Source organism: Pelodiscus sinensis, chromosome 14 (assembly GCF_049634645.1).
Source record: "Pelodiscus sinensis isolate JC-2024 chromosome 14, ASM4963464v1, whole genome shotgun sequence".
NCBI classification, from domain to species: Eukaryota; Metazoa; Chordata; order Testudines; family Trionychidae; genus Pelodiscus; species Pelodiscus sinensis.
Genome location: NC_134724.1, coordinates 35,907,841 through 35,921,853, shown reverse-complemented (window position 1 = coordinate 35,921,853; position 14,013 = coordinate 35,907,841). Strand labels below are relative to the sequence as shown.

At 43.6% G+C, this 14,013-nt stretch overlaps 1 protein-coding gene across 3 annotated transcripts in view; it reads right to left on the bottom strand.

Annotated features, from left to right (window-relative positions):
- The window catches only part of ZNF592 (zinc finger protein 592), a 65,179-nt gene extending 59,807 nt beyond the window's left edge, over positions 1-5,372 (bottom strand). Inside the window, exon 1 of one of the 3 annotated variants that reach the window (XM_075897462.1) lies at positions 5,241-5,372. The gene's annotated coding sequence lies outside the window, so the exon portion shown is untranslated. Of the gene's footprint in view, positions 1-4,885; positions 5,026-5,240 lie in introns of those variants that run through there. The other 2 variants (XM_075897463.1, XM_006128023.4) reach the window with 2 other exon arrangements.
- Between the last annotated feature and the right edge of the window lie 8,641 nt (positions 5,373-14,013).

The following is a 14,013-nucleotide window of genomic DNA, read 5'->3' as shown; positions in this document are numbered from 1 at the left end:
TTTCCGTGGAAGACGGAATGTAGAACAAAAGGTTCCCACCCTGAGGAAAAGTCTAAACATTAGGAAGCTATCAGCCCCTTTGTCTTTGGCTGGCCTGGAAAACCCTGAAAAGGATACAAAGGGCTGGACACCCAGGTCAGGGTAAAGGAGTTTGTCTCTGACCTGAAGTTTATGCCTGAAATAAGAACAGTTCTTTAAGGTAAGAATCTGCTTGCAATACATTTTTTAATGAATTGGAACTAGCTACGCACTTTCATTTTAATAGCTTTACTTTGATTTGTTTTCACTTGCAACCACTTAAAACCTACTGTTTGAACTTAATAAAAACACTTTTTGTTTACTATCAGACCCCCAGTGTAAATAATTTTTACCTGGGAGCAACCATCGTGCAGCTCTCCTTCATAAATAAAGGGCGAATGTCCTCATGAGCTTTCCCTATGTAAGACAGCAGCAGCACAGGGCAGCAGGGGGCTCCCCAGAAATGGGGCTGGAGTACAGTAATTCCTCATTTAACACTATAGATGCGTTTCTGAAAATGTTCGTGCTAAGTGAAAACGTGCTATGTAGGGTCAATTTTCCCATTAAAAATAATGGAAAAGGTGGGGGTTGCGTTTCAGGTGGTGGTGGCCAAGTCAATTTTTTGTTGGTACTGGGTTGTCAGTGTCAACATTAGATATCTAGCAACACAAGTCGCCACGGTTTCTTAAAACACAAAGATAAACACGTGAATGAGCGGAAGAGTGCTGTGACCACATGTATTCATCCGCTCATTTGTACTACCCTGTTTTCACCAACTTATACCACTGTGCAAAGTAGTCCGCCACTTGATTATTTTCGTGTTATTTCGGGGACGGTCGTGTTATTCAAAAAACATTCCCTAAAAAAACATTGTGCTATTGCGAAAACGTTTTAAGCAGGTACTTGTTAAACAAGTAATTACTGTACATTGGCTGCCAGCCCTGCCCCGGGGAACTATAGAATAGTCGAGTAACTTCTAAGAATTCATGCAGTTATCGACTATTCAATTACTCTCTCTCTAACATCCCTAACAAGGAGTACAGCTGCTGTTTGGAGGGAAAGTCAGTACCAACTGGAAGGAAAGACTAGGCATCCTTCAGTTTCTGGCACACAATTTTACTGTCAAGACTGTTCCTGCCTTATAGAGTAATGCCCATGTGTTATGCTCAGAAAGCAAATTACCACATTACTTTAGGCATATAAAACTTTCTATAATTAAAAGATTTTAGTGTACCAAGAGTTACAGAATACTTGAAACAAAAGATTTCATGAACAGCATGATACACAATCCAATCTCCTTGCCTACTATCTCTCGTTTTCCTAGCTTTAACTAAATCTGCAGGTTGCAGTCCACCGTTTGCCCTGAGAAATGGAACGTTTCAAAGCACTGTATTTAGATCCAAACATCTCAGAAGCATCACACAGACTGGCCTAACTAATAAGCAATGCAGACAAAGATTACAGACCAGGAGCCAGATTTTTAAAAGTATTTAGGTGCCTTAGTGGAATTTTCAAAAGCATTTTAAGTTTTTGAAAATGCCTGTAGGCCCCTGAAGTGGCAGATAAATGCTAGTATACTTTTAAAAATTTGGTCCTACAGGTGTAGAATAGGGCAAGAACTGCAACTCCTCACCAATAAAGCTTTATAGGAAACAGTTCAGTGTGTGTTTGTAGGAGAGTCTTAAGTCCATAATAACTTAAATTATATACTCTGTAAGGACATAGTGTAAGTGTCCCTTGCCTCATATTGAAATATTTCTTCACAGAAGTTTATTTTAAATGGACATAAAATTATGTTCTCTCAGAGTAAAGAAGAATCAGAATCTGAGAATCTGGAGAAAACTGAACATTTCCAGTTCAAGAGATTTTAAAATAACCAACGTTTTAAAAGAGAAGTAAACTTAAATATTTCTGTGTATTCCTAAATACTGAACAGAGAATCCAGTTATACTTCAGTGTATTAAACAGTTTCTATCATACCCTCTGCATTATAGAAAATTCATCATTTATCGTTCTTACATAAGGTGAGTCCTTGTCCCTTGAGTGGGTGAAAAACTATGGGAATAGACATTTTAAATAACTTAAAAAACAAAAAATGGAAGAAATTGAAATGTGCAAAGTGTTAACGGGTCATCTGATAAATAATTGTTTGCACAATAACCAACTCTGCATATATTTCATTGGCCAAAAAACAAGCAAAAATATACATTCCAAAGAATGCACAGGGGAACGGAAGGAGACAAGTACCCTAGCTCTTAAATTCTCTAGGGCATTGAAGATACAGTGGGGCAGGTAGAATTGTAAACTCACAAGGTCCTTTGATACATCTAAGCTTAAAGAAACTTTTAATTCCACAGGAGCTAGAGGACTATCAATGCCCCAATTATGCACTATTAACTTTTCATTGAGAATATTATTTTTGTGGACCTTTTGAGAGCTGCAATACGTCCCGCAGACTTCTAGCAACATTGTCATGGACCTCCCCCCTCCTTTACGAAAATGCCTTATGAATATGCATAACTCAAGTATGCTTTAGGCAAAATGCATCATCTGACATGTTTTTAAAGTTACAATCTGCTGAATGTGTATATTTTATTGCTGTGCACGTATCAGTCTTGTGTGTGACGTGAGAAATATGAAGCGTGGATCTGTTTATAAATCTAGATGTGCTAACGAGGGCCTTTAGTGATTCTCCAGAAACATAATGGCTCACTACTCAATCCAGTAACCTGTGAATAGTCTTGTTTTTCCTGCAATCCTGCACTGTGGTTGGTCTTGTCAGGACATATAGCCAGGCCATCTAATGCTGGACCTCATCTTGGATCTGGTACTTTTCCATTCAAGGTGAGAAAAGTTTGAACTAAACACAAAGAATTTCCGCCTTGGGCAAAGAGGACAAAGAAGTGGGAAACCAAACAATAGGGGCAGTTGCCTGACACCAGAACACCACTATCCAAGATGCCTGTGAGAAACATCCAAGACTGAACACAGGGTGGGTCAGGTCCAAGCTAGGAGGCTGCCTAGCCTGGAGAAAAGATAATTAGAAATACAGGGGAAGAATTTGCATGTAACAAGTTTCTTAGGCTCTCTCTACATTTAAACAGTTTAAAGTGCTGTTGAGGGAGGGCTTTAAACTAAAAGTGTGACTACAGCAGGAATGCTGGGATAGAGGAGTAGCTAACAGTGCAGCTCCCATCACTGTAACGTGGTTCACACTGATGCTTTACAGTGCTGTAACTTGCTGCACTTTGGGGGGAGAAGGGGTGTCAGACCCCTGAGCCAAAAAGTTACAGCACTGTAAACTGCCAGTGTAGACTTGGCTGTACAATATTAGGCCTAGCTGGCATATTTTGTTTGTTTTGCTTAGTAACTTATATTGATGTCTGTTTTCACTTCCAATTACTTAAATCTTACTTTATATACTTAATAAAAACACTTGTTTAGTCTCAAACCCAGTGTAAATAACAGTTACCTGGGGTGGAGCAACCACTGTGCATCTCTTTCATTCACTGATAGAGAGCACATTTTATGAGCTCTCTCTGCTTAACTTTTAGACAGAGTAAAATTGCTTCTCAGTGCTGACAAATCCCTGTAGCTGAGACTTCCCAGAGCAAAACTGCTTCAGTATCCATGTTGCTGTGAGGGGGTTAGGAGAGCTGTTTCCCCAACTCTGTGCCTTTGCTGTTTCCCCAACTCTGTGCCTTAGCTTCTAGACCAGCAGAACTGGAAGGTGGAGTGCCCCAGAGGGTGGGAAAGCGGGCTCAGTGGTATGATCAGCACACTAGGTGACAGCTCCAAGGGGACCTGTGTGATCCAACCTGTCGCAAATGTGTAACATTCTGCTCAAGTCTGTTAGCCTTGTTTATTTCATTGAAAGAGGAAGTTCAAGATTGCCATCACATAGAAAGTATGAAAACAGAGTTATATCAAGGTAGGTTACAGACCTAAAAATCTAAATATTTAGAATTATGCAAGTTTGGGGAAAATAGAAAAATACCAACTAATGCCAGCTCTGTATGGGAGTTCTCAAGCCCAAAAGCCAGACTTAATTTTTTTCACAAGGCAGTGGGGGAAGGCAAAGTGTCTTTCCAGCAGAGTACTTTTAAAGACCTTGGCTCCTAGACCTAGTAAGCACAGAGCGTACAACTGACAGAAGAACATGAAGCTGAGTTTGGTGAAAGAGACATTTTCCCAAGGAGTGTCAGGATGGAGTAGGTTTGAGAATGCTACAGGGACAGAAAAATTAGCTAGGCAGGAAATAATTAAATTGGAGGCTTCCACAACATGGAAGGGGGGATTTAGGCATCGAAGCTTTAACATACATTAAATGCAAGAACAGAGTAGGCAGGTTCCAGAACAAACTCCCTGTATAACTATTTACATGGCTTGGTGTCAATGTGCCCTGGTCATTCACTATACATGCTAAGTAACAGTTGCGTTATAGGCCAGCGGTTCTCATAACAGGGTCCAGGGACCACAGGGGATTCTCAGGAACTGCACATGGATTCGCAAAATCGGGTCAAGACTAGGTAGCCTCTGCAGTAAGAAGCAAGTATACCAATTTCACTGAATCGGTAAGGGCTCTGATCCTGGTTTCTTAACGCATTACTAACAGTAGGTGTTTTTATGAAGCACACAGAGACCTTTGTCAATCAGTCTCCCACCTGGGAGTCCCTGATTAACATTACATTTGGAAAGGGGCCCGTCAACACCACCAAAGTTTGAGAACCTCTGCTCTAGGTCTGGACGGGTCTCTATGCCTTACTCTGCCAGGGGCTTGCCCTGGAAAGCGGAGGTAACGGCAGGTCGCTACACGGCTCTGTGCCTCTGTTTCCCCTCATGGAGCGGGAACCTCCCACTCACCCACCTTCACGGACGATCGAAGGAAGCAAAGGGGCTGAGCTCCAGCGCACCCCCGACAGGCCAGGCGAGCCCGGGACCCAGCCGGGGCTCCACGCCCGCTGCTCAGTGCCCCGTGTCCGGGGCGGGGAAGCGCCACAGCCACTCCCTGGGGCGGGGTGCGCGGCCGGGGCGGGCGAGGCGGGCTGTGGCGCTGCCCGGGGGCGGGCGGGAGCCGGCGCGGCCCCGGGGGCGGGCGGGGGAGCCGTCAGTCAGCTGAGGGGCGGCCGGGAGCTGCCCGGGCTGGGGGGAGGGGAGCGGTCCGTGTGTCCCGCCAGCGGGCTGTGTCTGAGCGGGGCTGGGCCTGGCCGAGCCGCACTTACCAGCGCAGGCAGCTCCTCCGGGGCCCGCACAGGCCTCACCCAGCGCCGGGCAGCAACGGCCGCAACATGGCGGCGACGGGCGGGCGGGGCCGGGCCGAGCCGGGCCTGGGCAAACCGCCCCGCCCCTTTGGCCCCGCCCCCGCTCCCTGCCGCGCCTCCGGGCCCCGCCCTGCCCGAGCACCCCGCGCCCCTTGGCCCCGCCCCCAGACACCGCCCCGCCCCCTCGTGCCTGTCCCCCGTGCGCGGCGCCCAAGCCCAGCAACTGCCTGGCGCTCGTGCACGGCTCGGCCCGCCCTCACCCCGCGGCCCCTCCTCCACCCCGCGCGCGCTCCGGCCGTCTGAGGCGCGCGCTCTGGCGAGGCCCGGCGGGTTTGCAGCCCCCCCAGCTCCGCCGAGCGGCTCAGGTACATGTGCGCGTGTTGTCAGCGGGGGGGGCCCTGCTCCTTCCGCTCGGCCCGGGGGCGGCGCCAGAGGCAGCGAGCGAGCCTGAGGCGCTGCCAGAGCGGCACCCGCGGGGCCCGTTGACACGAGCCCGGCCGCCGCCCGGCGCCTTCTGGCCACGGTCCCGGGCGGGCGGGGAGCGCGGAAGCCGCAGAACGGTCCCGCTGGAGGCAGCGGCTCGGTGCTGGCGGGGCGGAGCCCTACGCGCTCGTGGCACCGGTCGGGCTGCGGGTGCCCCCACCAGGGACCTGGCCTCACTCACCTGCCACACGGAACTGCCAAAATAAAAAACAGTTCAAACAACTATAGTCCGAATAGTTTTGGTAACTTGTGTCTACATTAAACACGTATTAAGTAAAAACTGTGTTTTATAGGCGTATCCGCATTCTGAAATGTAACCATTTCTATTTTGTTAATGATGTCTAATAAGTGTATTTCAAATATCTCACAGACTGAGCACCTGAAAGCGTCCATCTGGAGAGAGGAGAAAAGGAAGAAGAAAATGAAGAAAATATATAAAAAAAAAACCCAAGATTGGACAAAATGGTTGACTAATAATGCAAGTACTAGTCAGCAACAAAAGGTGAACATCAAAATATGTAACAGCAAATACAATTACTTGAAGCTGAAGATAAAGATCCTGAGATATAGGTGGAAGAAGAAACCAAAGCTTGTTTAAAAACAATTTGGACAGCAATAGAGATCAAGAATCTTTGCATCATCAACAGGAAAATACGATACAAAAATCAACCTGATATTACTCCAAATTTTAATTGCAGTGATTCCACATCCTGGCCCAACATAACATAAGATGTTGGCTTGTTGAGCATGGTCCTGATCAAAGGAAAGATGCTGATTTTCAAAATTCAGTGTCTGAAGATGGACAGTTAATATATTAAAAAACTCAGAAATCCCTCTTTTCCTTTTCTTGTATATTATTTGGAAACAGATGTCAAACATTGCTAATTCTAAAAAATGTTTTACAGACTGGAAACATAGTTTATATAGATTGGAAGAGCACAAATTCATCTGATAGGAAAAATTATTTAGAATGGAAATTATTAGAAAAAATTGTTAAATTGGTGGAAACATAGTAGGGATGTAATAGTGTTGTAGGAAACACTGGTGTAGTCAATCAGTATGCAAAAGCTTATAGGTTAATTCTGTAGACTACACACATTTCCCCTGCCCCCCCTCCTCCCCGTAAATTTTTTATCAGGCTGGCCAGCAGCTCAGCTCAGTCCTGGCTTGTACCTACCTCTGCTGTAAATACGTTTAAATTGTATTAGAAGCCGGGCAGGCAGTCCATCTCAGTTACGACTTGCACCAGGTCTGGGAGCTCCAACACCCCCTCTTTCCCTCCTTCCCCCCGCCCCCTCCAACTGGAGCTGCTACCACCCGTGCTGCCACCTCTTTATCAGAGGCACCATTACAGGGCAGCTAGTCTGTGTGGTAAGCTGGTTTTTAAACTGGCTCCCCTTGCAGATTAGCTCCCGCCTGGCACCCCGTGCTGCTGCCTCTGTATCAGAGTCATCAATGTGGAGTGGGAGGGGGCTCCTCGGGAGTAAGGCCAGAGTGCACTGGCTGCTAGCCCTGCCTCCTGAGGACTGTAGAGTAGTCGACTAACCGATAAGAATTCATGAGGTTATTCGACTATTCAATTAACCAATATGTAACATCCCTAAAACATAGGTGATGCTTTAGAAAGAGCCATACAATTGGAAAATCAAAGTTGAAGAGAGATAAAATAGTTTTGGATGTTATCCTTTTTTGTTCTAGCAATAATATTGCACTTAGAGGAACAACTGAGACTATTGGTCACCCACAAGCTGGCCTTTTCCTAAATTTAATAGAATTAATTAATAACTACAACCCACAGTTGAAAAAACAGACACACAAAAAATTCCATAAGATATTTTGCCCCTGCAGTTCAAAATGAATTCATTGCTTTACTGAGAAATAAAGTTTGTTTAAAAATCATTAGAAAAATCAAAATATTATTCATTGATGTTTGATTGTATTCCTGATAGTTCACATGAAGAAAATATGCCACAAGCTATGAGATATATTTATGTGTGTGAAGAAAAGGTTAGGATTGAAGAAAGTTTTGTAGATTTGGTTTGTCAACTAAAATTTTGAATAAAATCGAACAAGATGGACTTGATTTAAAAAAATGCATGTGGTCAGGCATATAATAATGGCACGGATATAAGGGGGTACAGGCCAGAGTACTAGAGATATTTAAATTAGATAAATTTATAACATGTTCAGCACATTCCTTTAATTTAACTTCTTGTCATGCTGCCCAAGTAGCTGCAGATATGATTACATTTTTTGCACAATCCAAAGATTTTTTTTGTACTTTTTTAAGCTCTACTGCTAGATGGGTGATTTTAATGAATTCTGTAGATATTATGATACTCAGTGGTTATCAAAGCTATGTCTATAAGATCTATGCACGATCAGCAACCAAAAATAAAATGTGCTCTGCAAAAAATTTCCAGACTCTTTAGACCCCAAAAATTTCTGTAGCTGAGATTTTTGTCAAATATATAGATTATACATTTATTTGTAATTTATGTGTGGGGAAATAAAATTCTCCAGCACATAGAATTTATTAATTTAGCTCTTCAAAAGAAAGATATGACTGTTTGTCAAGCTGTTAAATTAATTGCTGGTTTAAAAAACACAATTCAAGAAATCAGAAATTGTACTATTAAAAACATTAGAAACAGAAGCACCTGAACTGACCAATAAATTACAAGTTTTACTTGAGTTACCAATAAAAAAAAATGAGTCAAAAGATTAGATCCCGATGAGTCAGATGATGAAAATATTCATTTGACCTCAAATCAAGCATACATAATGGAGATAAACCAAATATTTGATGCCCTGAATACCCATTTAAATTGGAAGTATAGTGCATTAAATGAAATTGCTGATAATTTTCATTTTTAACTGGATCAGTTATACAAGAAATGAATGTGTCTGAATTGAAAACATTAATTTGGCAATGAAATATGAAAATGATTGTAATAGTAACGAATTCTATATTGAAATTTAAAGTTTCAAACATATTGCACTCTCAATTTCAAACAATATAATCAGCCTCACCTTTTAATATACTACAGTTATTATTATGTGACTACTCATTTGTAGAGTCAGATCCAAATTTATCAGTTGCTCTTAGGATATTCCTCACTTTGCCAGTAACAACGGCTAGTAATGAACAAAACTTCAGTAAGCTAAAGCTTATACAAATTACTTAACCTCTGTTGTCCAATATTAGAATGTATGAGAACTATCAGATTCTCCATCGAGCATGAGATATCCCAAATAATAGATTTCAATGATACGATTAATGAGTTTGCCATGCTGAAGGTGCATAAAGTAACTTTATAATGAGTATTAGAATTACTGTCATTTATTATATATTCCTTTATTTATATTATTGGTTAAGAATCACATTTTATTTATTGATATTTTTATTTATCTATGTAAAATATGTTCCTAAAATTATTGAAAATATTTGTTATATTACTATACTAATTAATTTTTGTTGATTTTTCTTGAAATAAAGATAAATACAATTAGTAAAACTATAGACATTTTTTAATTTGGAGGAGATGGGGTGCATAATTAATATTTTGTCCCAAGCGCAAAAATACCTAGTTATGGCGCTACTTGGAGGGACCAGCCGTGAGTCACGAGAGAACTTCCTGGAAACAACTTCCTGGAAACACCTTTACGCCAGCCTCAGTCAGGGAATAGGTGGTACAATCGACCAATAACATGGCCAGTTACCTGGAGAGAGGCAGTTCAGGCAAGGGGTATGTGGGTTAGAGGGAACTCTTGAAGACACTGTGAGTGCACAATGAGATGTCAGCCCCAAGGTGCAGATATCTGCATTATAATCATCCCTCTTTTTGCTTGTGCTTTAAAGATGACCTGCAAACTGGGATATTTCTAGCATCCCTGACTTATTAGCATGTAGTGGTTTTTAAGACTACCTAATAATTACAACACAACAACAAAACAGCCATCTATCCTTTATTTCTCTTTGTAGTTTGCCTTATGGATGCACCCTTTCCTGCAGCAACTCATGACATTTCTCTGAAATCATGGCATCAAAAATCTGAGCACCAACTAGCATGAATCTTGTGCCCTCCCATGCTTAATAATGCAAAACCATATAGGCAAAGTGATAGAGGAAAGAGTGCTATTTGATTTTGCTGGGCAGGCAGGTGACACTGCTGTTGAGAGGGTAGAATTTTCCAATAAAAAGCAGTGATAATATTTTTCATAAGATAAAATCTTTAAAACTGGGATTTTGACAAACAAAGTGGAAATTGATATTCAGGAACCATGGGTACCTGGAAAGGAAGACTTGTCCAATGGTAACAGCACTACATAGGGTGAGATCCACATTCTGTTCCTTTTCTAACGCAAACCATCTGTGAGACTTTGGGTATGTCACTTAGGGCTAAACCTACCAAGGCACTACCTGCACTGCAGTGTTCATCTGTGCAGAGGACATCAGTTTCTTCTATCCCAGTTGAGTGCCTTAATCATTGGGCAGTAGTCAATCTCTTGCTCTGACCCAATGAACATTTTCATTATATACACAAGTGTAAAGCTTCCCAGGAGTGATTGAAATCCCAGAATACTCAATAGCGTGCTCCTGGGGACATGCCCCTCAACTGTAGGAAGCCTGGATTCAAGTCCACTCTTCCAATCAGGCAGAGCAGAGATTTGAAATTCAGCCTCCACGCACCTACCCACCCTGAAAATTCCTGACCCACTTCCTTCTGTCTGCCTTATGTATTAAGCATAGTCTGAGTGCCTTTGGGATCAGACCCCACCGACAAGATAGTTTGAGGGCTGCAAAAAGCTTGTTAACTATGAGGAAGTGTCAAAACTTCAGTGACTTTGCACATTTGTACTGACGAAAACATAGGCACTGATGGCAGCTGAATGGTAGTTCTGCGTGTCAGTGGCACTTAAATGTTGGATTTAGACCACTTAAATGTTGGTAGTTCTGAGTGTCAGTGGACTTAAATGTACAATGGCACATACAACAAGGGCATTTACTCTGCAATGTGACTTTTGTCGGGAAAAACACCCAGTTTTGGTGACAAAAATCTTCCACCCCTGCAAGAGAGACTGCTGTTTGTTTTGTGGAGAGAACTGGCTTCCTCCCAGCATCCCACAATGCCTGCCCTGATGGTTCTGCTCAGTGATTTGTGATCTCTGCTGCTTTGCAGGCATTCTCCCCTCCCCTTTCAAAGCTCTGGGAAGTACCTGGCAACTGAGTGCCCTGCTCCCTTTGGAGAGCAAATTATTGGAATGCTCCTGTCCTGCCCTGCTAGGAACACAGTGGCAAGCAGATGGCTGGTGCAGGGGGTGGGCTGGAGAGATTGCTGTGCTGCTTTGACATTCCTCAACACGGAGAGCTCACAGAGCTATGAGGAAGTCCCAAGAAGTGCAGGAATCAGCTCTGCCTTCCCACAATACTGCAGTGTGGGATGCTTACTCACAGTGCTTTGCTCTATCGGTCCACAGGGGAGCTAGCTATGTGGCATGAAATGTTGACTAAGAGGCAGAAAAACTGGTTTGACTGTTTTTCACTTTTGGCAACTTTTGCATGTCAACAGCACTTGTGGCACCAAACCTTTCCAGTGTAGACAGCATCTGGCACCTACTGAGGCAGTTAGACACATAAGTATCTTTATAGATCTAGGCCCCTGCATCACTTCCTCAGCTTCCCATCACTAAATGGGGATCACAGTACTTCCCTAGTTCAAATATGTTCTTGGGATAAATACATTAAAGATTGCATACTGTGGTGATGGGCCAGATAAATGTCAAAACTAAATATAGCCTAAGCTAAAAAAGTGAACAAACTTTATTAAAAAAGTGAACAAATTTCATTAAAATAATTTAGATTGATTGGGCCAAATTCAGGTTGCCCAACCAATCGAAATTCTGGAGTTTCAGAATTAAATTCAGAGTATAAAGCTAAACTAAGATGGGAAAGTTAATTTTTAAAAAAATGAAAAGTGAATTACTCCCCATATGTGCTTTCACAGGTTGCTCCATTTCTTCCAGAGTTGTTCTTTTCTCAGTTCTGCAAATGACTTGCTGCTGTACAATAATGCTGCTGCACAGACAAACTTTGTGTAGTCTCTGTGTCTATCACCAGAACTATCTGATCCCTCCCTCTGGTTTCCACATAACCATGCCATTCTGATCAGACAGACATACTAAGTATTGGAAGAACAGCTTTAGCATAAGCTTCAGAGGTAGCTGAATTAGTCTGTAACTGGAAAAACATAAAAAAAAACCCAAATAGTCTTGCTGAAGAAGTGGGTTATCCCTACAAAAGCTCATGATACCATCTACATCAGTGGTCCCCAACCATTTGAGGTTGCCGGGTGCCAGGGGGCGTGGCCGTTCAGACGCCAGGCGCCAGGAACACTTGCGCACCTGGGGGTGCCCCCCCCCCATAGCCACGCGCCCTGGGCCGGTGCCCCCTCCAAGGGCCGCGCGCCCGGGGCCAGCGTCCCCTCCCGCAAGCACTGCGTGCCCGGGGCCGGTGCTTTCTCCCCTGCCCAAGCACCGCGTGCCCAGAGCATGGGCGGCCAGTCCGCGGCGCTCCCGGGGCCGGCGCTCACCATGTGCCATGTGCCTGGGGCCGGCTCCAGCACCATGCATGCGTCACGTGCCCGGGGCCAGGCCAGCCCCGAGCACTTGGCGGGCGCACACAAATGCCGCCGTGGGCACCATGGCACCCGCGGGCACCATGTTGGGGACCACGGATCTACATGTTTTGTTTGTCTTGAAGGTGCTGCAAGACTATTTGTTGTTTAAGTTTTTCCAGCTTTATCATAGACATTCAGCATTCCCTCATGGGAACAGATCAATTCCACAATCACAGATGGTGCATGTTTTCAGGAGAAGGTCAATATGAAACAGCATTCATTACTTCCCTGAAGAGGTAATAGCTTTCAATAGCACCTGTGATTCCTCTAGCTGCTAGGAAGAAACATATTATTGGCCCACGGACTCAGCATGTTGGCATTCCTAAAGCTGCTTTCTGTTTCAACAATGACTTTCTCTTGCCTCTTCTATTGATCCCCAGAGAGGACCCTGGAAGGTTATATTCCCCCTCTCTTCTTCACCTATTCTTGGGTCCTATCTACACTTCAGGACTTCAGATAGAAAAAAATGTGGCCATGCTCCCAAACCGTACGGCAGGGACAGGAAGGCTGGACAGCCTATTGTATCTCTTCCCTTCCTTGATGACAATCTTTCCCCAGTCTCCAGAGATTAATGTTAGTACTGACCAGAGTTTGGTATCTATGACAGGCTCGGTCACAGAGGTCCCTTTGAGACTGCTCGTTGATGTGCTGAAAATACCAGTGAGCCTGCGTAGCTGCCCTCCGGGGTGCCCCACTACTCTGTCCTGCCGAACTAGAATCTCTGGTCTCTCCAGCAATGGCACAGAGTTGGGGTCACAAACCACAGCAGAGCAACACAGATATCAGATCACCTATGGGAAGGCTCAGTCAAAGGGACTTGACAGCATCTAGATACACAGCCTCAATGAGACCAGAACCCCAGATAAACATTGTAGAGTAAGAAGGATTCATGCAGAGCAAGCTCATAACTTGTTCACCCCCTTTATCAATGAAAGAGAAGACAGCTACTGTCCCTCCCCTGTGATACTTATAAAAAATAAAATAAAATAAAATAAAATAAAATAAAATAAAATAGTGATTTTATTAAGCATAAAAAATAAAATAAAGAGGATTTAAGTGATAACAGACAGGTCAAAGTAATTTACTAAGCAAGTAACAAAACACACCACTTAAGCCTAATACATTAAGGGTGTGTCTACACTTCAAGACAACTCGAAATAAGCTACACAAATTGAACTACATCAATTGCATATCTTATTTTGAAATAGGGAGCATCTACACAGCACGTATTTCGAAATAGAGCACTCTTCTTCCGACTTCCCTTACTCCTCGTACAATGAGGGTTACAGGAGTGAGAGTAAGAAATCCTTCAGCTTGACAGTATTTTGACTATTTCAAAACAACTACCTGCTGTGTAGACATGGACTAAGTGATTTCAGAATAGCGCTAGTTATTTTGAAATAGTGTTGCAGTGTAGACGTACCCGAAGGGAACTTGGTACAAGCCATAATTTCTCACCCTAGTCCTTATTTCCGGTAAAGTCCTCAGGCCAGAGAAGTCCTTTTTGACCTCAGTCCAGCAGTTTTCCTCCACCTCGTTGGTATGTTCCTTCGGTTTCCAGGTGTTTCCAT